Genomic DNA, 26,243 nt, shown 5'->3' on the forward strand with positions numbered 1-26,243 from the left:
TTTGCAAAAGTGGGCCAAGCTGCAAATTCGACGGTTGTAGGCCTATGTAGAAAATAAAAATTTTAAAATATTTTTTAGTATATATATTGGCCAATTTACAGTTTGGTCCCCCAGAGCTGATTTTTTTCAGCCAAGTCCTTCACAGCGGGTGTATTTCGCGCGTATGCACCTCGACGTTCGAAATCGGGCAAAACGATACATAAAATATTGGGCTTTTTGCAAATTTTCCGTTTTGCCAATTTCGACCTCTCAGCGAACATTATGCCATTCCCGGAGATCCGTCTGTTGGATTTTCGATCGGATCACGCAAGCGCGTTCAGCACGACTAGGGCATCGAATCTACAACTTTGTTTCGTCAGGTTTGGTCGCCGATTTGCGACGAAACCCATCCACTCTCCAATCTCTAAAAACTCCTTTTTGCGATAAAATCCCTTTTTCATGAAAATCGTGTATCAGAACCGAAATCCGTCAGTGCTATTGGGTCCAGGATAGTCGAATCATCGAAAACGAGCTATTGGATCACTATGAATGGTGCCCAATATGCACCAGAAGCCATCTCCACTGATTGGCCTTTCCGAAAAACCGGAGTTACTATTCACTTTAAGTGATTAGTAAAGGTCGCATAACTTCTCCATCCTAACTCATTTTCTCTAGAAACTTGACGAGTGCTTATGTAATTAAATTACATACAAAAATATCGTCAACAGAGAGTTTAGCTACATTGCCAAATCTCAGTCCTTACAATATAGGTGAGGAATCTGGCAGCCCTTATCGATTTACATCTGTCGCATCTGACGTGCATCCGATCCGTGTCCGATGCATCCAATCCGCGACATAAGGCGTAGGCGTAAGAGAAGGCGAGATACATGGGAGATCTAGAAGCATCGAGACAAGGACGATTCAAGAAGGCTAGTAAAATAAGCAACCTGATCTGCTTCCGGTTCCTGGATACGTTGGCTATCCAGTTTGTAAGTTTCCGCTGCCTTCTAATTCCAACAATTGTTATCAGAGCCGTATGCTTGTTTTCGCGTTATGATCATACCTGTGATGTGTGTGTTTAGATCGCATGCTTCGTCGATCAATTTTTTTTATGTAGATTAGTTCTACATTTTTTTTTGTTTTCTATGCGAAATCGATTAAAAACAAAAAAAGAAAAAACTAAATTAGTTACAGTTTTCTTTCAAATTGATCATGAGACATACAAATTTTTTTTCATTAGTTGTATTTTTGTTTAATCTGCTTCCTGCATTTATTTTTTTTTAAAAAAAATTGCTGTAAGGGCCATGCCACGCGTGGGCATTGGGCTAGCCGGCCCCTTTGCAGGCACGCAGGCGCCGACCCGCGCGCCACAGATTCCAATGCGCGCCCGGCCCAGCCTGCCGTACGAGCGTGTGGGTCCTGCAGGCCTCGGGCAGGCACGTAGGCCGGCCCAGCCCGCTGGTGGCGCGGGCTTGTGCCCGCACTCTGCGGGTGGGCGTCGAAGCCCGGCCTAGCCCGCTACATAGGCGGGTGCGGACCCGCGCGGTGAAACAGGGCACGCGAGCCCCGCCCAACCCTCCGTGCGCTGGCAGACCTGTGCGCAGCAGGTGGGTAAGCCAAGCCCGCCCAGCGCGCCTGGGTGCAGCCAGCGGCCCGGCCTGAGCTGGCCCGGCCCGACCCAGCAAGCGCGGGCGCACGCCCTACACTGGGTGCGGCCCGGCCCGAGCGGGCCTGCGCGCCCCTGATCGGGAGCTGGGCCCGACCTGGCTCGCATAGGCCTACGCCTTTTGCTTGGTGCAGCCCGGTCCGCGAGGGCCCACGCGTCCCAGTGAGGGCAACGGGCCCAGCCCGGCCCTTTCCAAAGCATAGTCCGCCCCACGCAGGCGCTGGGCCTGGCTCGGCCCATGCGGCTATGGGCCGCCCCCGCTCACTGCTACAGTTTACTTTATTTTTAATTTAATTTTGTTTTGTTTTTGCTCAAAAAAAAATCTGTATATTTTTTTGTGATGCATTTTTTTTCCTGTGTGGTAAAAATTCCAACACAACAACACATTTTTTTTATGTTCTTGTGCGATACATTTTTTTTATGCTTGTGTAGCAATGGTGTGTTGTTTATTTTATTTATCCTATATGGATATAAATGCAAATGCTTATGTAGCATATTATGGTTGCAAGATTGTGTATTTTTTTTCGGGCACATAAGTACTTGTGTGTCTTCAGTATTTTCAATAAAATTTAATTTTAGAAAAACAGGTTCGACGTGTGCAGCATTCCTATAGTACATTTCCTTTTCAAATGTACACCTTTATAGTGATGTAGTAGATTTTATTCTACAAAAGTGATGTAATAACTAAGGTCATGTAAAGAAATATGTTTTGCGCAGTGTTGACGTTTTTTCAAATTAAATTTTGGCATAAGTGTTTATTTTTTTTATCTGTGTGATAATATTATGGAGATAAGTTCTCTAAATTATTTTTTAAGAAAAAGGGATGTGTTCTTTTAAAATGGATAAGTTCCAATTATTTTGGATAAGTTCCTAAATTAATAAAAAAATTAATAAGATTGCAATATTTTGATTCATCACAGGGTGATGATTATGAGCATAGCGAAATTTTTGATCCCGTTGTGTCGAGGATAGTGTGTCAATCTTGTTAAATTTTTGGAAATGTGCCTAATGTCCAAATCTGTTTTTTTTAATGTAATGAAATGGCTTCCATAAATATCATAACTGACTTTACCAGGGGTAATAAGCTAGATGGAAAGATTATGACATTTGGCATAGGAAAATACAATATCTGCTTAATGAACAAGGGGTTCTCGAAACTCTCTCTATCAAAAGAGTCATGCCTGCCGAAGGGACAACTTCTGAGCATGAAAAGAGGTCTATAATAAATGGTTCAAGGAGGATCGAACTGCTCGGTACACTATGTCATGTGCCATGCAAGACGACCTCATTGGACAGTTTAAGACCTACGGCCTGCCAAGGACATGTGGGACAATCTTAAAATTGCTTTTGGGCAAACTTCAACCACGAGGCTACGTGCCTTAAATTTGAAGTTTCAGCAATACACTCATGACCCAAAACATTTAATAGCTAAGCACCTTCGTGTGATGAGCGCCATAATTCAGAACCTTAAGGTTGCTAAAAACGAGCTTACTGATGAGCAACAAGTTTTAGCGGTGATTCGTTCACTGTCGGATCATGAATGGTCCCAGATAAAGCTCCTGATAGCGTACAGTGAGAGTATTAAAACGTTTAATGATATCTCGCATCATCTCGAGCTCGAGGAAGAGCGCTTGGGAGTGAACTGGTTTGTCGCTCTTGTTGCACGCTCTGAGAAATACGATAGGATCACACCGAAGCGCAAGAACCATCACAACAATAGAGGACAAAAAAGTCAAAATCAATCTCTTCAGGGTGGAGTTGGAAAGTTTTGAAGTACCATTTTGACAGAGACTGCCTAGATATTTTCTTTCATGGTACTTTATTTGAATATGTTACATTAGTTGATGGTTTCTTTAAATTAAATTTGGAGGATGGTTCGTTTGCATTTGCTTCTTTTTTTAATCTTTGTGATGAATCCGTTAAAGGGCATACCAGATTAGGCCACATAGGTTAAGAAAGAATGAATAGACTGGATCGAAAATGCCTTTTTGAGTCTCTCGCCTAAGTTGATCTATCTCTGTGTGAATCTTGTCTGGTTGGAAAGGCATGTAAAAAGCCCTTTGGTAAGGCTACTCGTGTCCCTCATCCTTTGGAGCTAATCCACTCAGATATTTGTGGGCCAATGAATGTGAGGGACTAGCATGGTACGTGCTATTTTCTCATATTCATTGATGATTATTCCCGTTATAACTATGTGTATTTTCTTTTTCGCTGATCTGAAGCTTTAGATTGCTTTAAGCGCTTCGTTACAGTGGCTGAGAATCAAATAGAAAGAAATATAAAGGCTCTTCGCACTGATCAAGGTCGTGAGTACTTGTCTGATCCGTTTAAGACTTATTGTGAGCAAAAGGGCATTAGTAGACAGCTCGCTATTCCTGATACTCCGCAACAAAATGGTATTGTAGAGCGAAGGAGCCGTAATCTATTAGACATAGTTAGGTCGATGATGGTGCAAGTGCACCTTCCTATAAATTTTTTGGGAGATGTTCTTTTGACTGCAACCTACATTCTTAATCGAGTCCCTAGCGAAATTAGTGCCTTCTACCCCATATGAGTTGTGGAGTGGTAGAATGTCGAGTTTACACTACTTACGCCTTTGGAGTTCGGTTGGATATGTTCATAGCCCTTTACATAGATTCGAAAAGCTCGGCCCTAGGGCAAGCAACCATGTGTTCACCAGGTACCCTGAAAATTCGAAGGGCTATGTGATGCATGGTGAACATCTAGATGGTGGTATGACCGAGATTGAGTCTCGTGATGTGGAATTCTTCGAAGAGGAATTTTCAAGCATTAGTGAAATACAAAGAGACGTCAGATTGTATGAGTTATAGGACGACGCTACCCCCATCTGTTGTTGAGGGTGATCGATCACTTCCTAAAGTAGCTGAAGGAAGTGGCATTGATCCTCCGGCCAGTGGGACTGCTTCCAAGAGTGAGAGCATACCTTTGGAAGTCGGCAATTAAGGCCCTCAATTGCGTAGGAGTGAAGGTGGACACATTTCCCATCGGTATTTTGAGATCAAAGGGGATATTTTCATGTGCACTTCGCTCGATGATGACGAGCCTGCTTCTTATGAAGAAGCACTGCAGACATCAGCTTGCAGTGAGTGGATAGCTGCTATGAAAGATGAGATGGACTCCATAAACAAGAACCGAGTATGGTAGTTGGTTGCTGCAAGTCTATTGGAAATAAATAGGTTTTAAAAATTAACCGAGAGGCAGATTGATCAATCGATAAATATAAGGCTCGGCTCTTGGCCAAAGGCTACAGTCAGAGACAAAGGGTAGATTACAAAGAGACATTTTCTCCTGTTGTGCGATTTGCCTCTATAAGTTTGATTCTAGCCTCAGTGGCACATCTAGATTTGAAATTATTTCAAATGAATGTCAAGATAGTTTTTCTCAATGGAGCATTAGCGGAGGAGATCTACATGGATCAACTTGAGGGTTTTGTACTTAAAGGTCAAGAAGATAAGGTTTGTCCTCTTAAAAGATCTATTTATAGTCTCAAGTAGTTGTTAAGACAGTGGTATTTTAGATTTCATGAAGCCATCACCTCTATCGGTATGTTCATGATTGATGAAGACCACTGCGTTTATGTCAAGAAGACTAAGAAGGGGATTCTGTTCCTCTCCCTATACGTTGATGACATACTATTGGCTGGAAATGACATGGAGTTGATCAATATCACTAAGGAGTGGTTGTTTCTCAACTTTGAGATAAAAGACATGAGTGAGGTGAGGTATGTGCTTGAAGTGAAGGTCATCCGTGATCACTCTAGAAGACTTTTTGGTTTGTCTCAAGAATTTTATATTAAAAAAATTTTAGAGCGTTTTAGGATACATCGTTGTAAATCTATTGACACTCCAGTAGAGAAGAATCACACTATGTGTCTTGATCAATGCTCTAAAATGGATAAAGAAAAAGAGCAAATAAGTAGAGTTCCTTATGTGAGTGCAATTGGCAGTTTGATGTACGCTATGATGTATACTTGGCCTGTCATTTGCTTCACTGTTGGCTTGGTAAATCGTTACCAGAGCAACTCAAGACCTATTCATTGGCAAGCAATCAAGAGAATCCTTCAATAATTAAAGGGAACAAATGATCTCGTTCTCTACTTCCAAGCTGGGGACTTGAGATTCAAAAGATATAGCGATGCTGATTGGGGCGGTGATAAAGATAAGCGCAGGTCCACTTCAGTCTGTGTTTGGAGGCAGGGCAATTTTCTGGTGCAGTAAGAAGTAGAGCTGCGTTATCTTGTCTACTATGGAAGCGGATTATGTTGCTTATTCAGCAGCCGTTTAGGAGGCTAGTTGGCTGAGGAGATTTCTCCAGCACCTCAACTTTGTTTCTCGAGCTGAAAAGCCTGTTGAGATGTTCTCTGACAGTATGGCTGCCATGGAGTATGTGAAAAACTCTGAGTATCATAGCAGGACCAAGCATATAGATACCTGTTTTCACTATATTTGAGAGATGATTAGGCTAGGCGAGGTCACTTTTAAACATATCTCTATCACTAGGATGGTGGCAGATCCATTGACCAAGCCGATAGCCAAGAATATGTTCCAGACCTATGTTAGGAGTTTGGGTCTTCGCAGATTATGATGTATGGATATTATTTTGTATCTTACACTTTCTTAATGAAAATGTGTATTTCTTATTTTAGTGTGATTGTGTAATTGATACTAGCAGGCACATGTTCGATAAGTTATCAGGCTCAGATCAGCCCACTCACACGGGTGATCGCCAAGCATCTAGGTGGTGAGCAGGATGAGACTAGATAATTATATTAAACTTGAGTTGTTGTAATATGTTGCTTTGTTCATATACGTTATGAATAAAATGTTGACATAATTTAATAGTTGCCTCAATTAGTTTAAGATGAGACTCTAAAAAGTTGGATATGAGAGTTCTTCTATGAAATTTCATATCGAGCCTGTATAATCGCTGAACTTAAGTACTCAGGTTAGAGAGATGACTTGAGCTATGTGATGGTTAGATACCTTAGTGGTACCTAGACCAAGATTCATATGACGTTTTCAAAGCGTGACACGAGCTATTGAGTGGAAGTTCCGCCATAGCATACATATCAAACTGTATCTGCTTGTCAACCAGTTAGTAGAGTGACATAAATTCTTTCCTCCATGTCACTGTGTGAGCACTAACTCTTTTATGCCCTCGACTTAGAACTACGTTATGAAGTGGATGTCCAAAGTAACTAACTTAGCGTGTATCTCATGGTCATGAGAAAATATGATCTCGCGGAGCATGTCTAATAAAGTGCTTGAACCGATACAGATTAACGTGAGGGATTGAGGAAGATGTTTCGATAACACACCACATAAATCTTGTGACTCATTGCCCGGACGATTATCTTGTTTGTGTTACTTGAGATAATCATGAGTACGAGAAATGATCGTGGGGTCGAGCCCTGTTATTACAGGAGAGGGATTTGTGATACTTGATTTGGTGTGTGTTGAAATGTCCAGGGTATAGACGAATTATATCAGTGATATACTATGTTAGTTGGGTGATGATTTAATATAGCACTCTTGCATGTATTTCTTTCGTCAGGTCGCACGCTCCATTATTCATATAAAGAGAAGAATGAGCGAGAGAGAATTAGCCAATGTGGCCAAGTAGGAGATTGTTGCCATGTGGTGTGTCCACATTGGCAGGTCTTAATTTAACCCGATCCACATAAGATTTGGATTGGGATTTATCCTAATATGTTAAGGGTAAAGATAGATTATATATTTCTAATTAGTTAAGAAACGTATCTGCTAATGGATATCTATTATGGATATCCTAATCCTAATCTCTATATGAGATTCAGGATATTTTAGGGGGTTCCAATATTCTATAAATACGTCCTCCTTTCTCTCGCGTATTATTCGATCGAAGAGAATCTACGATCTATCTTCCTTCTTCTCTCGCTTCTTTCTCATTAGGATTTCCACCTACATTCTCGAGGTTTTGGAGTGTGGACATAGAAGAGGACTCTGGAAGCCCTCTTCGATTTACATTCGTCGTATCTGACTTGCATCCAATCCGTGTCCGACGCATCCGATCCGCGACGTAAGGCATAGGCGTAGGAGAATGCGAGATACGTGGGAGATCTATAAGCATCGAGACAAAGACGATTCAAGAAGGCTAGTAAAATAAGCAACCCAATCCAATTCCGATTCATGGATACATTAGCTATCCAATTTGTAAGTTTCCGTTGTTCTCTAATTCCAACAAAGGACTATAGAAAAAAGTTAAGAGTAAGAACAATCCTATATGACACAACATGTGTGAGATCCCTGGTGTTTGACTATGGAGGCTTGTCGACAGCTTTGAAGAGTGTCGGGACAAGTCCGAGTCGCGTTGGCGTCAAATAGACGCAAAACGGACTCCGTGCGACGCGAGAGCAGCCTTTAGCAAAGAAATCTACAAAATAGCAGATTTTCCTGCTTGCTGTACCGGTACAGCCAGCGAGGTGTACCGGTACACTATACTGGTTGAGCACGTACTGCTCTCGGGTTGGCCTCCTGTACCGGTACGCGATCCCGTGTACCGGTACACCAGGGTAGGTGAGGGGGTGTTTTGGTCTTTTTCTACCTCGTTCGTATCACCCTCCGACTCTTTGATGTAAGCAGTTGATAGTAAGGGCCTTTTCTCTTCTATAAATTGAGTGCATGGTTTACATGTGAGATCCCTGGTGTATGACTGTGGAGGCTTGTCGACAGCTCTGGAAATGTCGAGACAAGTCCGAGTCGCGTTGGCGTCAAATAGACGTAAAACGGACTCCGTACGACGCGATGGCAGCTTATCGCGAAGAATTCTGCAAAACAGCAGCATTCTCTGCTTGCTGCACCGGTACAACCAGCGTGGCTGTACCGGTACAACCATCGCGCAATGGCTCAACTGCTCTCGGGTTGGCTCTTGTACCGGTACAGGAGCCCGTGTACCGGTACAAGGGGGTAGGTAGAGGGTTAATTTAGTAATTCTCTCCCTCGTTTGTATCACCACTCCACCTACCTCTTTATATAGGCGTAGAGAGCTTGAGAGGGAGTTCTATTGCTGCTCCTTCTTCCCCTCTCCCTCTCTAGCTTGGTTCGACCGTGGAGGAGTTCGGTTGGAGCTCGGATTCGACACCGACGTCGCGCCGCGAAGTCGTTCGGGGATACGGTTGGGATCGTAGTGCTGCGAGGAAGCTAGGCGAGGGTGCGTTTTCGCCGTTCTCGACGCCGTGTCGCTGACCGATTAGCCGTGGAGGTGAGCGTTCCGTTGCGTTGCTTCAAGTATTGACATTTCGAGCTAGGTGCTGTTTGCTGATTCCCATCGTCGACCGTTAGTATTTCAGCTCGTTCTCGACGTAGGAGCATCGGATTGCGACGAAACTTGGTGTGTTGGATTCGGGACTTCGAGAGGAATCCACGAAGCCCCTACTTGCGAATTTTGGTGAAGGTTAGCTTGGTCGAAATCCTTCTCTTCTCTGCTGCTGTGGATTTTGGACTGAATTGAGGATTTTTGGTGTTTTTACTTTGGAGTTAGCTCGATTTCGAGACTCGGGCATTTTTGGTCGATCCAGCAGGTGGTGTCGCAGCCGAGGGGGTTCCGTGCTGCCAGGGATTAGCGTGCGAGGTGGGTTACATCGGTTTTGACTCCTAAGTTCATAATTGTCGACATGTATAGATCTCGATTTCTGATAATCTAGTCTAGCTCGAATTCATGGATTATATGATAAATTGCAAATCTGAATTTGGAGCATGTGGTAATAAATTAAGTAGGTTATACATGTTGGACTTGGAAATTGAATTAGGAGAAAACCTGCGATTTGGACCTGTCACCTATTTAAACTGCCTGATTTAGCTCTAGGAGCCGTTATAAAATTGTACTGTCGCAGTATCCTCAAGACGAGTACTTCAGGTAGTTTAGAATACATTTACGCTCGTGCTGGTATGCGGAGTGAATTTTTACAGGGTCGTTCAGATTGTTCCGGACTGTTGGGTGCCGTCAGAGTTGACGGTGGACCCGTATCGCCTTTTTGGCGTCAGATTGTGCCGATGGCATGTTACCTGTTGGTTGTTTGACCAGTTTGAGTCGGTTACTTGACTTTGGCTATTGAGAGCCTGATTGAGCTCAACAGAGATACGCTGCATACTCGGTTGGGTAGCGCCCACGAGTGCCACTCCGGAGACGGGCTTTGTGCTTTCGCGTTGGTGTCGCTTATGCCAGTTGGACTTGCTCTCCACAGACCAGTTAGTGTGGAGGTAGCTAGAGAGTCGCAATGGGGCAGGGACGGGTGTATTCACAGTTCCGGGGACGGGTATGCTTACAGTCCCGATTAGATTGGGTCAGATTTGACATTTCCTACAGTTGATTAGTGTAGAGCAAGATAGTGTAGTTATTAATAGCGGTAGAGTGTACTTCCTGCTTTTCCTACTATTCTTGCTCCCTTCTGTAGACTTAGTGGGTGACCGATGTTGTTTTGGGCGGTACCCACTGAGGACTACTTATTTTCACAGTAGTTCTCACGCCCAGTTGTTACTCTTGTTTTCCAGAGCCACAGGTTTCGGTTGCTGCTCCTTCCGCGGATCAGGATCGAGGCAAGGGCGTCGAGAGCTAGAGCCCTACCTGACTGACAGAGCTAGAGGCACCCCTACTTGTCGACAGCTCTGAAGAAGTGTCGGAACAGATCCGAGTCGGGCGTTGGCGTGCAATAGAATGCAAAAAGCGGACCTCCGTGCGACGCGAGGCGGCACCTTCAGCGAAAAAATCTACAAAATAGCATGTTTCCTGGCTGCGTGTACCGTGGTACACTGCCAGCGAGGTGTACGCTGGTATCAGCTATACTCTGGTTGACAACGTACTGCTCTCTGGTTGGCCTCCTGTACGGTACTGGTAACGCGTGCATCCCGTGACGCGATAAGGCTAGGGTAAGTGGGGTGTTTTGGTCTTTTTCTTAGCCGTCGTTCGATCAACCTTCCTCTCCCAGCTATTTACATGTGTAGAGTGAGGCTGAGAGAGGAGAATTTTTGCTCTTTGGTCCTCTCCTCTCTCGTCTAGAGCCGATTGTGAGCAAGGTGGAGCTCGCGGAGAGTTTCGTCGTCAGACGTGGTGGCCGCGGAGCTGTTCGTGGCGCACGTTGTGTCGTCTTGGTGCTGTGAGGAAGCTCGCGTCGAGGCAGGGCGATTTCGTTTCCTGATCATTGCCGCCGACCTCTGAGGATCTTATCGAGGTGAGTGCTCTGTGGAATTGGCTGCGCATACTTCGGTACATTAATCTCGAGCCTAAAGTGCTGATTCGCAGGCTCTGTGTCGCATCTGTTAGTATTTCAGCCGTTCTCCGACGTAGACATCGGATTGGACGAGACTTGATTCGTTGATCGGGACTTACGAGAGGAATTCCACGAAGCCGCTTACTTTGGAATTTTGGTGAGTTAGCTTGTTCAAAGATCCTTCTCTTCTGCTGGTCTGCTGTGGAATTTTGACTGAATCTGAGGATTTTGGTGTTTTTACTTTGGAGTTAGCTGATTTCGAGACTCGGGCTGCATTTTTTGGTCGATCCATGCAGGTGGTGTCGCAGCGAGGGGGTTCCGTGGCTGCCAGGGAGTTAGCAGTTGGCGAGGTTGGGTTAGATCGGTTATTGACTCCTGAAGTTTCCATAATTGGTCGACAGTAATAGAATCTCGATTTCTGATAAATCTAGATCTAGCGTCGAATTCATCGGTATTATGATTAATTGCAATACTGAATTATGGAGCATGTGGTATGATAATTCAAGTAGGTATACAATGGTTTGGGAACTTGGAAAAATTGAATTCAGGAAAGAACCTATTAACCTTGGACGTATTAAACTGGCTGATTTAGCTTAAGGAGCCGTTATAAAATGTGTACTGTCGCAGTATCTAGCAGACGAGTACTGTCAATAAGTTTAGAATCACATTTACGCTCGTGCTGGTATGTGCGAGTGTAATTTTTACAACAGGGTCGTTTCAGGTTGTTCCGGAGCTGGTTGTCGCTCAGGTCAGACGCAGAGTTGACGGTCGGACGCCGTATCGCTTTTCGGGCGTCAGAATTGTGCCGATGGGCAACGTTACAGAGGCCCTGTGGTTGTTAGACTAGTTTGAGTCTTACTTGACTTTGGCTATGTAGAGCCTGATTGAGCTCAGACAGAGATACTCTGGGGCATAACTCGTTGGTACGCCTTGACGAATGCCCCTGCCGCATTCATGGATTTGATGAACAGAGTGTTCAAGCCGTTCTTGGATAGGTTTGTGGTAGTCTTCATCGACGATATCCTGATATACTCCCGGAGTGATGCTGACCATGAGGAGCACTTGAGGATTGTGCTACAGCTTCTGCGAGAAAATAAGCTGTATGCCAAGTTGAAGAAGTGCGAGTTCTGGCTACGGGAGGTTGCTTTCTTGGGCCACGTGATTTTAGCCGAGGGTGTAGCAGTGGACCCGAAGAAGATTGAGGCAATTCGAGATTGGCCTAGACCGACGACGGTGACTGAGGTACGGAGCTTCCTGGGACTGGCAGGATATTACCGTCGATTTGTGGAAGGCTTTGCGAAGCTTTCCACACCCCTCACACACTTGACGCGGAAGGGGATTCGTTTTGTCTGGAGCGACGACTGTCAGAGGAGCTTTGACGAGTTGAGACTGAGGTTGACGTCAGCTCCTATCCTTGCCCTTTCGGTAATGGGAGATGGATTTGTGATCTACAGTGATGCATCGCACAGTGGACTTGGTTGCGTGCTGATGCAGCATAGTAGGGTGATTGCTTATGCTTCACGGCAGTTAAAGGATTGTGAGAAGAATTACCCTACGCATGACTTGGAGCTTGCCGCGGTGGTTTTTGCTTTGAAGCTCTGGCGGCATTACTTGTACGGCGAGCACTGCGAGGTATTCACCGATCATCAAAGTCTCAAGTATCTGTTCACACAGAGGGAGCTGAATCTGAGGCAGCGCCGGTGGTTGGAGTTACTGAAGGACTATGACATTAGTATTCAGTATCATCCCGGCAGGGCGAATGTGGTGGCAGATGCGTTGAGCAGGAAGTCAGTGCAGAGCCTGAGTTTGAGGATTACTGAGCAGAGACCCCTACTCGAGGAGCTACAGCGGCTGGGACTCGAGATAGTACCCCCTGGGTCTACGGCGAGGCTGACGTCTCTAGTTTTACAGCCCACTCTGTTGGATAGGATCCGAGAGAAACAGAGTGGAGATCCGTACTTGTTGAGGATTAGAGAGCAGCTAGACAGGGGGCAGGCTGAGGGATTTGCTTTGGACAGTTCGGGAGTACTACGGTACAGGGACCGACTGTGTGTGCCTGTGGATCCGGAGATTCGAGCGGATATTCTGAGAGAGGCTCATTGTTCCCCTTATACGGTTCATCCTGGGGGAACCAAGATGTATAAGGATCTTAAGGCACGATTCTGGTGGCCTGGAATGAAGCGGGACATTGGCAGATATGTGGCTCAGTGTTTGACTTGCCAACAGGTGAAGGCCGAGCATCAGGTGCCTGCTGGCAAGCTTCAGAGTCTGCCAGTGCCCGAGTGGAAGTGGGAGTACATCACTATGGACTTCGTCGTTGGATTGCCTAGAGCGCAGGGTGGCTACGACGCGATTTGGGTGATAGTGGACAGACTGACCAAGTCTGCTCACTTCCTACCGGTTCAGACTACCTGGTCCAGGGAGAGACTTGCGCAGCTATACTTGGATGAGATCGTTAGGCTGCACGGCGTGCCAGTGTCGATTGTATCAGACAGAGACCCGAGGTTTGTATCCCAGTTTTGGAGGAGTTTGCAGACAGCCTTGGGTACACAGCTGCATTTTAGCACGGCGTTCCACCCACAGACAGATGGTCAGTCAGAGCGGACCATACAGACTCTAGAGGACATGCTGAGGGCATGCGTCCTGGATTTTGGAGGAGGGTGGTATCGACATGTGAGACTGGTTGAGTTTGCGTACAACAACAGCTATTAAACGAGCATTCAGATGGCTCCGTTTGAGGCGTTGTATAGACGCAGATGTCGATCCCTCCTGTTTTGGAGCGATGTGGGTGAGCGTAGGACACTTGGACCGGACATTCTATGTGAGGCTGAGGAAAAGGTGAGAGTCGTTCGACGACACCTTCTGACAGCACAGAGCCGACAGAGGAGCTACGCCGATACCAGGAGACGAGACTTGGAGTTTCAGGTTGGGGATCATGTTTTTCTCAAAGTCTCGCCATCCAGAGGGATACGCCGATTTGGAGTACGTGGAAAGCTTAGTCCACGGTTTGTTGGCCCTTTCGAGGTATTGGAGCGTATCGGACCAGTTGCTTACAGGATAGCTCTACCCCCGCGACTTGCTGGCGTCCACGATGTTTTCCATGTCTCAGTATTGAGGAGATACGTTTTTGATCCCTTTCATGTGATTGACTTCACTCCACTTGAGATTGGCGAAGATCTGAGATACGAGGAGCGGCCGCTGCGAATTCTTGCTCGGGAGACGAAAGAATTGCGCAACCGAGTCATCCCGTATGTGAAAGTGCAGTGGAGTAATCACGATGAGCGGGAGGCGACTTGGGAGTCTGAGACGGTGATGAGGGAAGCCTATCCCTATTTGTTCGATGCCGGAGCAGAGGTACGTTTCGGTTTCGCGGACGAAACCTTTTGTAGTGGGGGAGGATGTGAGATCCCTGGTGTTTGACTATGGAGGCTTGTCGACAGCTCTGAAGAGTGTCGGGACAAGTCCGAGTCGCGTTGGCGTCAAATAGATGCAAAACGGACTCCGTGCGACGCGAGGGCAGCCTTCAGCGAAAAAATCTACAAAATAGCAGATTTTCCTGCTTGCTGTACCGGTACAGCCAGCGAGGTGTACCGGTACACTATACTGGTTGAGCACGTACTGCTCTCGGGTTGGCCTCCTGTACCGGTACGCGATCCCGTGTACCGGTACACCAGGGTAGGTGAGGGGGTGTTTTGGTCTTTTTCTACCTCGTTCGTATCACCCTTCTCTCCCCAGCTTATTTACTTGTAGAGTGAGGCTGAGAGAGAGAATTTTGCTCTTGGTTCTCTCCCTCTCTCTCTAGAGCCGATTGTGAGCAAGGTGGAGCTCGGGTGGAGTTTCGTCGTCGACGTGGTGCCGCGGAGCTGTTCGGGCGCACGTTGTGTCGTCTTGGTGCTGTGAGGAGCTCGGGCGAGCGTGGATTTCCGTTGTCCTCGACATTGCGCCGACTCTTGAGGATCTATCGAGGTGAGTGCTCTGTGGAATTGCTGCGCATACTTCGGGTATCATTAATTCGAGCCTAAGTGCTGATTCGCAGGATCTTGTCGTCGACTGTTAGTATTTCAGCTCGTTCTCGACGTAGGAGCATCGGATTGTGACGAGACTTGATTCGTTGGATTCGGGACTTCGAGAGGAATCCACGAAGCCCTTACTTGCGAATTTTGGTGAAGGTTAGCTTGGTCAAAATCCTTCTCTTCTCTGCTGCTGTGGATTTTGGACTGAATTGAGGATTTTTGGTGTTTTTACTTTGGAGTTAGCTCGATTTCGAGACTCGGGCGTTTTTGGTCGATCCAGCAGGTGGTGTCGCAGCCGAGGGGGTTCCGTGCTGCCAGGGATTAGCGTGCGAGGTGGGTTACATCGGTTTTGACTCCTAAGTTCATAATCGTCGACATGTATAGATCTCGATTTTTGATAATCTATTCTAGCTCGAATTCATGGATTATATGATAGATTGCAAATCTGAATTTGGAGCATGTGGTAATAAATTAAGTAGGTTATACATGTTGGACTTGAAAATTGAATTAGGAGAAAACCTGCGATTTGGACCTGTCACCTGTTTAAACTGCCTGATTTAGCTCTAGGAGCCGTTATAAAATTGTACTGTCGCAGTATCCTCAAGACGAGTACTCCAGGTAGTTTAGAATACATTTACGCTCGTGCTGGTATGCCGAGTGAATTTTTACAGGGTCGTTCAGGTTGTTCCGGACTGTTGGGTGCCGTCAGAGTTGACGGTGGACCCGTATCGCCTTTTTGGCGTCAGATTGTGCCGAGGGCACGTTACCTGTTGGTTGTTAGACCAGTTTGAGTCGGTTACTTGACTTTGGCTATTGAGAGCCTGATTGAGCTCGACAGAGATACGCTGCATACTCGGTTGGGTAGCGCCCACGAGTGCCACTCCGGAGTCAGGCTTGTGCTTTTGCGTTGGTGTCGCTCATGCCAGTTGGACTTGCTCTCCACGGACCAGTTAGTGTGGATAGAGCCCGATAGTCGCAACGGGGCAGGGACGGGTGTATTCACAGTCCCGGGGACGGGTATGCTTACAGTCCCGATTGGATTGGGTCAGATTTGACATTTCCTACAGTTGGTTAGTGTAGAGCATGATAGTGTAGTGGATGATAGCGGTAGAGTATGCTTCCTGCTTTCCTTCTATCCTTGCTCCCTTCTGTAGACTTAGTGGGTGACCGATGTTGTTTTGGGCGGTACCCACTGAGGACTACTTGTTTTTACAGTAGTTCTCACGCCCAGTTGTTACTCTTGTTTTGCAGAGCCACAAGTTTCGGCTGCTGCGCCTTCCGCGGATCAGGATCGAGGCAAGGGCGTCGCGAGCTAGAGCCCTACCTGACTGACAGAGCTAGAGGCACCCCTACTGCAGGTAGATGTTTTGTCTGAGTTTATGTACATAGCTTACTTAACTCGCCAGTGCGGATAACTCTGTATTTTGGACTTGGACTATGTATATGAAACTCAGTTGTTTAGCTTCTGTTTATTGAGCAGCTTTATACTACTGTTTGTAGTATTGTATAGCTACAGGTACTTTTGACGCTTCGTATACAGGGGAAAGTCCTTTGTATACGGCGGATTTGTCGGCGTGCTCGGGGAACGAGACATCCGGGGCGTGACAACATGTACATAAGGAATTACGTAAAGGATTATGATCATATGCTTGCCAATGACATAGCATGTACAGATTATCTAATTGGGCTCAAGTATCTAATTGATAGGATCGTAACGTACTCAAACTCAGACTCTCTTATTCTAGCATAAGCCATCACAGAAAAAAAAAATAATAATTACAACAGAGGAATTTTCAAGCTACAACGTTCTCACACAAAAAGAAGATGAAGCCTACAGTCTCTGTGCAGTCAACGTTTTTATGAATGCTTATCCTACAAAGAGTCAAATGCAACAACACAAGCAGTAAAGGGTATTGAAAAAAGAAGAACCTTTTGCATCTTTTGTTCTTGAAAGAGTTAAATAGCTATGAGAAATTTGAGCCTTGCTAACCTGTGGAAAACAACTTGAAGTACAAAATTAATCCTAGACTATTTATTCAAATCTTAAGTAACAAAAAAGGAACTAACCCAATCAAACTATTCAATTACCTCATTAAATAGCTTGACAACTGAAATCTCAGCACCAAACATGCAAGATAGAAGATTTTTTAATCAGCTAAGCAACATAATAGTTTTAACTTAGATATAAAGTAGCACATTATTCACCAACTATATACCTCCTTTCGTTGGGATCTTAATAATAAACTTCTCCTTTGCATGTCACGCCCCGGGGCCGATTTTAAAAGCCTTTTAATAATGAATACAATCTTTGAAATCAAAGTTGCGGAAAATGTGCCTTTTTTTTTTTTGAATTCAACCTGGCCCACGTGACGTATAGACCCGCCACAAATACAAAGTTTCTCTGTCTACTCGGACAGAGTCTCCTTTGTATTTGCACGGCGTACCAACAACAACATCAGGATCACAACAACAACCTACATTTTTCAATCCACAAGCAATTTATGTCATGCATTTTCATATAGCTAGCGATCCTTAGAAATGATGCATGCCTCTAAACACTCCTTAGGCGCTTGATGATGCGATGCACAATACAACAGTCATCCTATTTAAAAGTGCTCCCCAACCGGAAGCTTTGTTTTTAAACTCTATTCAATCATTGATAAAAACCATTCGAAAATCTTTTTAAAACTGTTTTCCACTCGGAAACTCTAATTTGGAAACCAACTACCTCGAGGGGTAGAAAACCACAATGCATAAGTCTTAATACCAAAGATACATAAATCTCCAATTATTCAATAAATTTCGTTTGCATGCATAATAGGAAATCACGAACTCAAACAGTTCGCAAATACTCAAACATTCAGAGTGATCATCTAACTGAACCATTTAATTATTTAAACTAAAAAATGCAAAAATAAAATATAACCAGGATGACGGTCGCTACTGCAGTCTAGCTAGTACGTCCTCCTGTCGTGTTCAAAAGCCAACTCCTTACCCGAATCACCTGAAAAAATAGGAGGTGAGAAACTACAATCAAGGTTTTCCAGTAGGTACGATAGAGCCACGAAGGCAAACCGTATTCACTGGAAAACAAAGGAGATAGGACAACAGATATGTATATGGATAAGAAGAACGACTACATTAGCTATAACAACAGGTATAATAGAGTGCGAGTAAAAAAAACTGCTACTGTAAAGAATACAATAGTGAGCATGCCTCAACATAATCAATCCAAAACTGTACCCAATTTGGTGCCTGTCATATTGGTCCGCAGACCTAAAGCATTGCCTGTCACATTGCTTGCACCGACCTGATTCATCCGTCCACTGGACGACGCATTCAGATAAGTACACCTGCGGTCGGTGGCCAAACCGACCTAGTGTCAATGAATACACCCAAGTGCTGTGACTAGATCATGCTGATATGCTCAATGCAAAAACCGGCAGGAAGCCGGTTCCTTGGCCGAAGCTAGAAATAAGGGCGTACAACATCGAACCACGATAAACTAGATCGAAACACATGACAAATGAGTCGATGTGTTGCCTGGACCCAAGGTCTACAGATATACAATATATGCAAGCATGCTCTACATGTCTATCAACAACTATCATCATGCAATCAACAAGGTATAAATGAACGAACGATAAACAAAGTAACCGACATGTAGAGACTACGATGCTGACATAAAAAAACAAAGAAGAGTGAAACGATCTCACCGACTACCAACTCGAAGCACCCACCTGTCATAATCGCGTCAGAAACCTAGGTGAGCAACAAGTCAACCGGACCTACGAAGATCCATCGGGCCAGTATCCAACCTACAAATCCAAAATACACGACTCACGAACCCCACACAAATCTCCAAAATCGGTTTCCCAAAACCGATCACCGTAAATAACCGGAAGTCCCAAAAATCACACCGTGACGCCGTCGGGACTCACTAAGTGTCCCGAAACTAATCGACTCATGCCACGAGTTACCCATGCCCCAAAACACATCGATTTGGATGTCTTGGCAGCAATCACAAGATTACACAATCAAAATAATTATCGTCGGATAATTGTTCGGATCCGGATTCCCGAAAGTGTCAATTTCGACACTGGAACCCGCCGTCGCTCACCCGTCATCTCCGAACCCACGAACCCACGATATGACGATGGTGACCAGCCGACAAGGCTTAGCGACAACTCTTAGGGCAAACAAACGTCGTCAGACGAAATTCGAACCGAAACCGTATTTCGTTGGCGAATTTCGCTGAAAAGCGCGCCAAAATCGACCTCCGATTTTCGCGAAGGCTAATAGACCTTGGACGATTAGTCCAGAGGTCACCTACCACACGTACGTACTGCCCACAGTAGCCACTAGATGCACAATTGAATAAAAGTTCCTACATTTACAGAAAATTCTATTATTTTATGTAAATAAGGTGATTTTGTGGCTCGTTAATGCAAACCGAAGATTTTCGAGGTTCGCTGAGACACGTACTGTAGGTCTCGACGTGCCGAAGGTCGTGCTCATGATCTGGAGCACAACGACTCGCTGTGGGAGGCGCGGGAGCGAACCAAACATTCAGCGAACAGCATGCACTCGGGAAAAACTGCGCCAAAAATGCAGTTTTGGTGTCCACTGATCCTTTGTGAGGTGAGCACTGTGATCAACACTGACCAGCGATCACCGTGTTCACCTTCGGAGGCATCGGGACAGCCTCGGATCGCCGAAAAAATAATCGTAAACCTAAAACTATGCACGGACAGCACTGCGAAGACTTACCGGAGCAGTGGGAGCTAGGGCATAGCCGGCGGAGACTCTGCAGCGGGCGCACTGGCGGCGGGAGGTGGCGGTGGAGCAACCTGAGCCCGCACGGGCTAGGGTTCAAGTCCAGAGGCAGCGGCGACCACGGCGGCCGGCGGGGCTCCCAGGGGTNCAGCGGGCGCACTGGCGGCCGACGGGTGTGGCTGACGTGGGGAGGCCGAGGCTCACACCGGCCGGCGGCGAGAGGCGGCGGCGGCGGAGCAACCCGAGCCCGCACGGACTAGGGCTTGGTTCAGGAGCAGCTGCAGCGACGACGGCCGGCTGGGCTCCCAGGAGTGACGGCGGGGGATCGCCTGAGGCCAGAGGGATGCCGCAGGGGTGGCTCCGAGCGGCGGCGGCGTGAGGGAGGAGGTACGAGCTCACCTCGGCCTGCACACGCCCAGCAAAGCTGCAGGCAGCAGGGGGCGTGGCGGCCGCGCTTGGGGTGACTGCGGTCGGCGGAGGAGGTCGCCGGGTCTCTGGGGGAAGCGGAAGGGGCAGCCTCAGGCGACGGCGATGCGCGGGCTAGCAGCTGCATAAGTCCTCGGCCCGAGCTGACCCAACTTGGCCGCCAGCTGCCAAGCCAGCGACGGCGGCGTGTGGGGATGACAGAAACCGGCCGGGGGAGTCACCGGAGGTCGGGGCCGCTGCCAGAGGGGGGTGCCCGAGGTGAGGATCACCCTGCCAAGCTCTCAAGTAGAGAGGGAGAGGGGTTGGTGGCAATGTAGAGAAGAGAAAGAGAATATGGCAGCTTTCCGGCGGCCAAAGACGTGCGCCGGCGATAAGGGTGCACGCGACAAGGGTAGGGAAGGGCGCTGCGGCGGCTGGGGCTCAGCTGAGCTAATGGGGGCTAGGGTTTGCATGGTGCAAACCCTAGAATGCAATATATACAAACTCCAAATCGAGCAAAAGTCCCTCAAAACCCGATATTTAACACTGAGTCTCAAACAGCGCGAGTAAAATGCGCGAACACACCCCCACATCCGATTTCGTGCAAAACGGTACATAAAATGTAGAGCTTTCTGCAAAAATACTGTTTTGGCATCTAAGACCAAACGTGTGATATCAGGAGATGTGTTCATCAGATTTGCGAACGAATTGCACCAGTGCTATCAGCATGACAGAGACATCAAACCCATGATCTTGTTTCGCCTTGTTTGGTCGTGGATTCGCGACGAAACTATTCTCTCTCCTAGTGTCAAAACTACACACAAATACATAAAATATATGTATCCCCAGTTTTCTCGAAATTCGTGCATCAAACCTAAAATTCGTCAGCGTCATTGGTTTCAGAATAGTCAGACCACTGAAAATGAGCTATTGGATTGCTATAAACGGAGTCCGATACGCGCTAGAAGCCAACTCTACACCGTGGCCTCTCCGGAAACCTGGGTTACGTATTATTCACTTTAAGTGAAAAGTAAAGATCGCGTAAAATCTCCATTCTAAATCGTTTTTCCCTGAAACTTGACGAGTGATTTTGTAATTAAAATACACACAAAAATATCGTCAATAGAGAGTTTATCTACCCTGCCAAATTCTTAGTCTTAGATTGCATCTAAGAAACTTGCAAGCTTCGCACGCCCCTTTTTCGATGCTTGCTACGAATCATAACAAAAAATACACAACTTAATTCAAATTCTCAATATACGAGCATAATATGTTGATTGGAACTTCAGAGGAAATAACCGAACCAAAACCTTCTCCTTCTTCGCCTCCCCTTTTACCTTGTGCTCTGCTTCTTCCTCCGCCAGCTTCTCAACTATCAGCTTCTTGTGCGCCGATAACATAGGACCCTACCACCCAAAAAAAAAAAACCAACAAAACCCTAATCAGCAAACCAAACCCTCATCACCAAAAAAACAAAAAAAAAAAAGAATATAAAATTGCTTCGAAGAACACGAACCAGTGCATCATTGGGGAGTTTCTTCTTCATAATCTTCAAGAAAGCAAACCTAAATGCCCTACACCCTTCATCGAACCTCATGATCCCACCGCGATGTCCTCCTTCACCATCGCCCTCTTCGTCACCTCTGGAGCCTCCTTTCTCAAAATCCATCGACCATTCCTCATTGTCCTCATCATTGGGCGACACTTCTCCTTTTCTTCTTTTCTTGACAACTTCTTCTTCATCGTCGTCGTCGGAGTCAAAATGGTAGTTTTGGGCCCTCTTTTTAAAAATTTTGAGCATCCTCTTGCTAAGTTTCCTCCGCTTTGCCTCCGCCACCACTGCCATGGCCCTCAATGGCTTCGTCGTCTTCTTCTTCTTTGGATTGTTGCTCTTTTTGGATTTGATCTTTCACTTCTTGGGACTCGGATCTGCTTGGATAGCTGATGATGGTAGGTGCCCTAGCTCCGCTGCCACCGCCATTATCAATAGCTGGCGCCAAGGAGAGCTCGAGCGGGACGAAGGAGGGAAATAGAGAGCGAGAGCAAAAGAGCGAGGGGATCGGGTTTGGATGAAGTATAAATATACAGAGAAATATAAATATGCAGAGCCCTCCATACACCATCCTAGAAAGCGCACCCTCTTCCGGGCCGTTGTTCATCATGTATACACAATCACTGGCAACAAACATCCAACTTATGCCCTCCAACACAGATTTGACCACCAAATTGAATCTTTCCTCCCCACACATTCTGCGCACCATTCTCACGCACAATGCAAAAATGATTAGCAGAGTAGTTTTCGACAATCCTCAATAGAAAATCTCCGACCCTCCGATGACTAGAGCCTGTGTCTTGCACAAGCACGACGGGCACTCGTCAGAGAATCTCGAACCGCTCAGAGCATCAATCCCCGTGTAGTAAGGCAAAATTATCGCATCCAAGTATAGGCTCACATGAAGAATCCCGGAAACTGTCGAAGCCTCGAGCAGCGCATATCTAATGTCTTTATTGGACTCGTTCTGAAAAGCCAGAGTTGAGGCCTGAAGAAACTGGAGTATTGCAGGACCCAGTTAAGACAACGGAAAGATCATACTGATTCTCTGCCTCCTGGCGAGAATTAAGAGTACGAACGAGAGTAAGATCGGGCCGAAAGGCACAAAATTATATGCCGTTAATAAATTACTACTGGGGTAAAAAAAAAAGAATATAATAAGAAAAAAAAGAAAAAAGATTATGGTTGAACCATAATATTGATTTTGGACTTATCCAATTGGGTCTATACATTTCTAATAGGCCTCGTATGAGCCCAAAATTTGTGAGCCCAATGAAAAAAAAAGGTAAGCCCCTTCAATAGGCCTCATTTGTGAATATAAGTTTGTGGGCCTTTTGAAAGCCCGTTGAATTTTTTAGCCTTTCTAATAATTCGAACCTCATTTCAGCCAAGTGAATATTCTTTGCGCACAAAAGAGGAAAACTTCAGCAAGATAGGCCCAATCAGTTTGGACCGAGCCCAACCCATTGGATGATAGCCAAATCCGCATCCCAAAATTCAATTTTGAATTTTAAAAATTATAAGTTCGAATTTAGTTTTGAATTTTTAAATTTCCAACCAACTGGAAAATATCTCACCTCTCATATATATCATTTTTCATTCAAATTCGATTTCAAATTTTGAATACTCAACCAACACCCAAAATATCTCTCAATCAATCACATCTATTTCCCAAAACTTGATTTTAAATTTTAAAATTCAATTTTGAATTTTTAAACCCCCAACCAACTAGGAAATATCTCTCATCTTAACAGCCTGATTCAAAATTTTGAATTTTGAATTCTTAATCGACCCTCCAAAATATTTCTCACCGAAATTCTATTATAGGTAGAGGATAAAAAAAGATGACACAGAGATGACAGAATAGCAACACGATACGACCATAACTCTATGCCCTTATACGTACACAAAAAAAAAAAAAAATCCTAAGAGGATAGCGGCGACACCATAACTCTAGCCCCGAGCACAGAGCGTAGGGAGGAGGTGGCGGCGACACCACCGGCTCAAGCCCCATCGACGAGGATGATTTTGCCGACGATGGTGACAAGAGCCGAGCGGGAGCGGCTCATGAACTGTTTGAATGAGTTTCGGAGGTACAACCCTCGGATGTTTGATGGCGAGAAAGCGGATCACTAGATAGTTGAGAAGTGGATTCTCCATATGAAAAAGTTATTCCACGACTTGTTTATGGAGGAGCAGGATAAGGTATAGTTGGCGACACACCACCTTGAAGGAGAAGCTTACCAATGGTGGGCCGGCGTTTGGGATGATCCCGACACCAATTTGGCGGCAATTACTTGGAAGAAGTTTAAAGAGCTTTTGTCGTTGACCTACTTTCCACAAAGTGTCAAACGACAAATGGAGCAAGGTTTGTGCAATCTACGCCAAGAAAATAAGACGGTGGCGGAATACGAGAGGGAGTTTTCTCGTTTATTGCACTGTGTACCCTATGTGGTGAGGGATGATAAGGATTAGGCCCGCTTGCTCGAAATGGGTCTTTGACCGTCGATTTTCTGATTGGTTCAGTCTGTAAATTTGAAGACTAATCAAGAAGTGGTGGATCGCACTTTAATTGTGGACAAGGGCGCGAAGATTGTCTAGGAGAAAAGGAAAGCTTGGGACAGAACTAAGGGCAAGAGGCAGGCAATCGAGGGTGGTAGTAGCAAGTCAAGCTCAAGGAGGCCGCCAAAGCACTCGAGGAGCCAATCGCGAGCATGCACGTGGCTCTTCTTCATCTCGAGAGGCGCCTGATAGGTGACGCCCGCCGCGTTGTGTGATCTGCGATAGCCCTCATGCACCGCCGTAGTGCCCTCAGCGTGGGGAAACATGTTTTGTATGGCCAGGAGGGTCACTTTCGATCGGAGTGCCCGAGAGGTTCTTCCCTAGCACCATCATCTGCATCGGCACCAGCTCTACTTAGTCAGAGTCAGGAGACTCCACCCACCCATTACCAGACGAGACGACCACTAGCATTGCGACAGTATGAAGGAATGCGACAGGCACCGAGCGGGCGCATGTATGTGGCCCAAGCAGAGAGTACAACAGCAATAGAGGCAAAAAAAAGAAAACGAGAATTCCTTTCTCTTCTCTCTTTATGCTCACTGAAATTTCCACCTAAGTTCCCAGAGTTTTGAAGGTTAAAAGATTGTGAAGTCTCTAATAGCCTTCCACAATAATCAAGCGTAGAGATCCTGAAATGACATGCATTGGATCGAAGATCTAAAAGGCTGTTGCATATCCAGGAGACCATAAGATGAGTATGACAATCCGGCAAGTTCTTTTGCTAGAACTATTGTGAGTGTGATATCTTACGATGATCGTTTTCTTTTCCAACATACGCAAATTTGTAAGAAATTATAAAATTTATTTATTTTTTAATTAAAGAGTATGACATTAGTATATTGGGTTGAAAGATTAGTATATATTTAATTAATTCTTCAGGACAACTATGTATATGAATGCAAGAGAATGTTATAGAGAGCAAAACTTTCAACATTATTTATATAGGGAATTGGCTTGATACTTTTTCTTCTCTAAACTGATGCAATCAACTTCTCTATAAAAGTGGTTGATTTTTGAAGTTTTTTTTTCTATGGAACTACTATATTTTTTTTATTTTGAGAATTATATTTTGAACATGATTAAGGTACTTTTTTTTTTTTTCTTTCTATATGGTCCTGCAAGATGGCAGACATATCAGAGACACATATCTTAGATCGTAGGAGTTGAAACCAATTAGTGGAGAGCATCATGTTGAGCCCATCGGCTAATTGATCAAGCAACGATATATGAGAAAACCGAAGTGATCCTTAGATACGTGATCAGAAACAAAATGACAATCTAGACTGAAATACTTCACACAAGAGTGGAATATTGGACCGACACAAAGAAAAGTAGCTGCAACATTATCACAATAAATAGTTGGCCGCTTGTTGGTCTTAATACCAAGCTCTTGAAGAAAGGATTGTATACGTACTAATTCAGCTGTGATGGCAGCAACCGCCTTATATTCTGCTTCAGTTCAAGAACAAGCTATGGAATGCTACTTACGCGAGTACCAAGAAAAAGGATTATGGCCCAAAAGCTCTAAGTAAGCAGTGGTGGATATATATATATATATAGAGTAGGGCTAGAATACTTGTAAAAGTATCATGGGGGTGATACTTGTGTGTTTTTAGCCCTTGGATGGAGAGATGTGAGGTTGAGATGATGGTAGTAGATGGTGATAGGTGGAATAGTGTTTAATCCAAAGGCTATTAATAATCAAAAAGTAGATCCAATGGCTTAAAACCTAATAGCACCATGATGGTGATACTTGTAAAAGTATCATAGCTCAACTCTATATATATATATATATATATATATAGAGTTCTAGCTCAACTCTATATATAGAATACTACCGATAGTATTCTAGCTCAACTCTCTATATATATATNAAAGAGGGGTCTTTTTTCCGAGAACAGAAGACCACCTTTATTTTCTCTGAATTTTCTTAGCATTTTTTAGGAGTAGTTTACTTGTAATCTTTTTCCTTTCCCGTATTTACTGTTGTTTTTATCTTAGGAGTAGTTCTAGATTAGAACTCCA

At 45.2% G+C, this 26,243-nt stretch overlaps 1 pseudogene; it reads right to left on the bottom strand.

Annotated features, from left to right (window-relative positions):
• Positions 21,913–23,670, bottom strand: LOC109714608 (annotated as a pseudogene).

This window comes from Ananas comosus, linkage group 8 (genome assembly GCF_001540865.1).
Source record: "Ananas comosus cultivar F153 linkage group 8, ASM154086v1, whole genome shotgun sequence".
Classification (NCBI taxonomy): Eukaryota; Viridiplantae; Streptophyta; class Magnoliopsida; order Poales; family Bromeliaceae; genus Ananas; species Ananas comosus.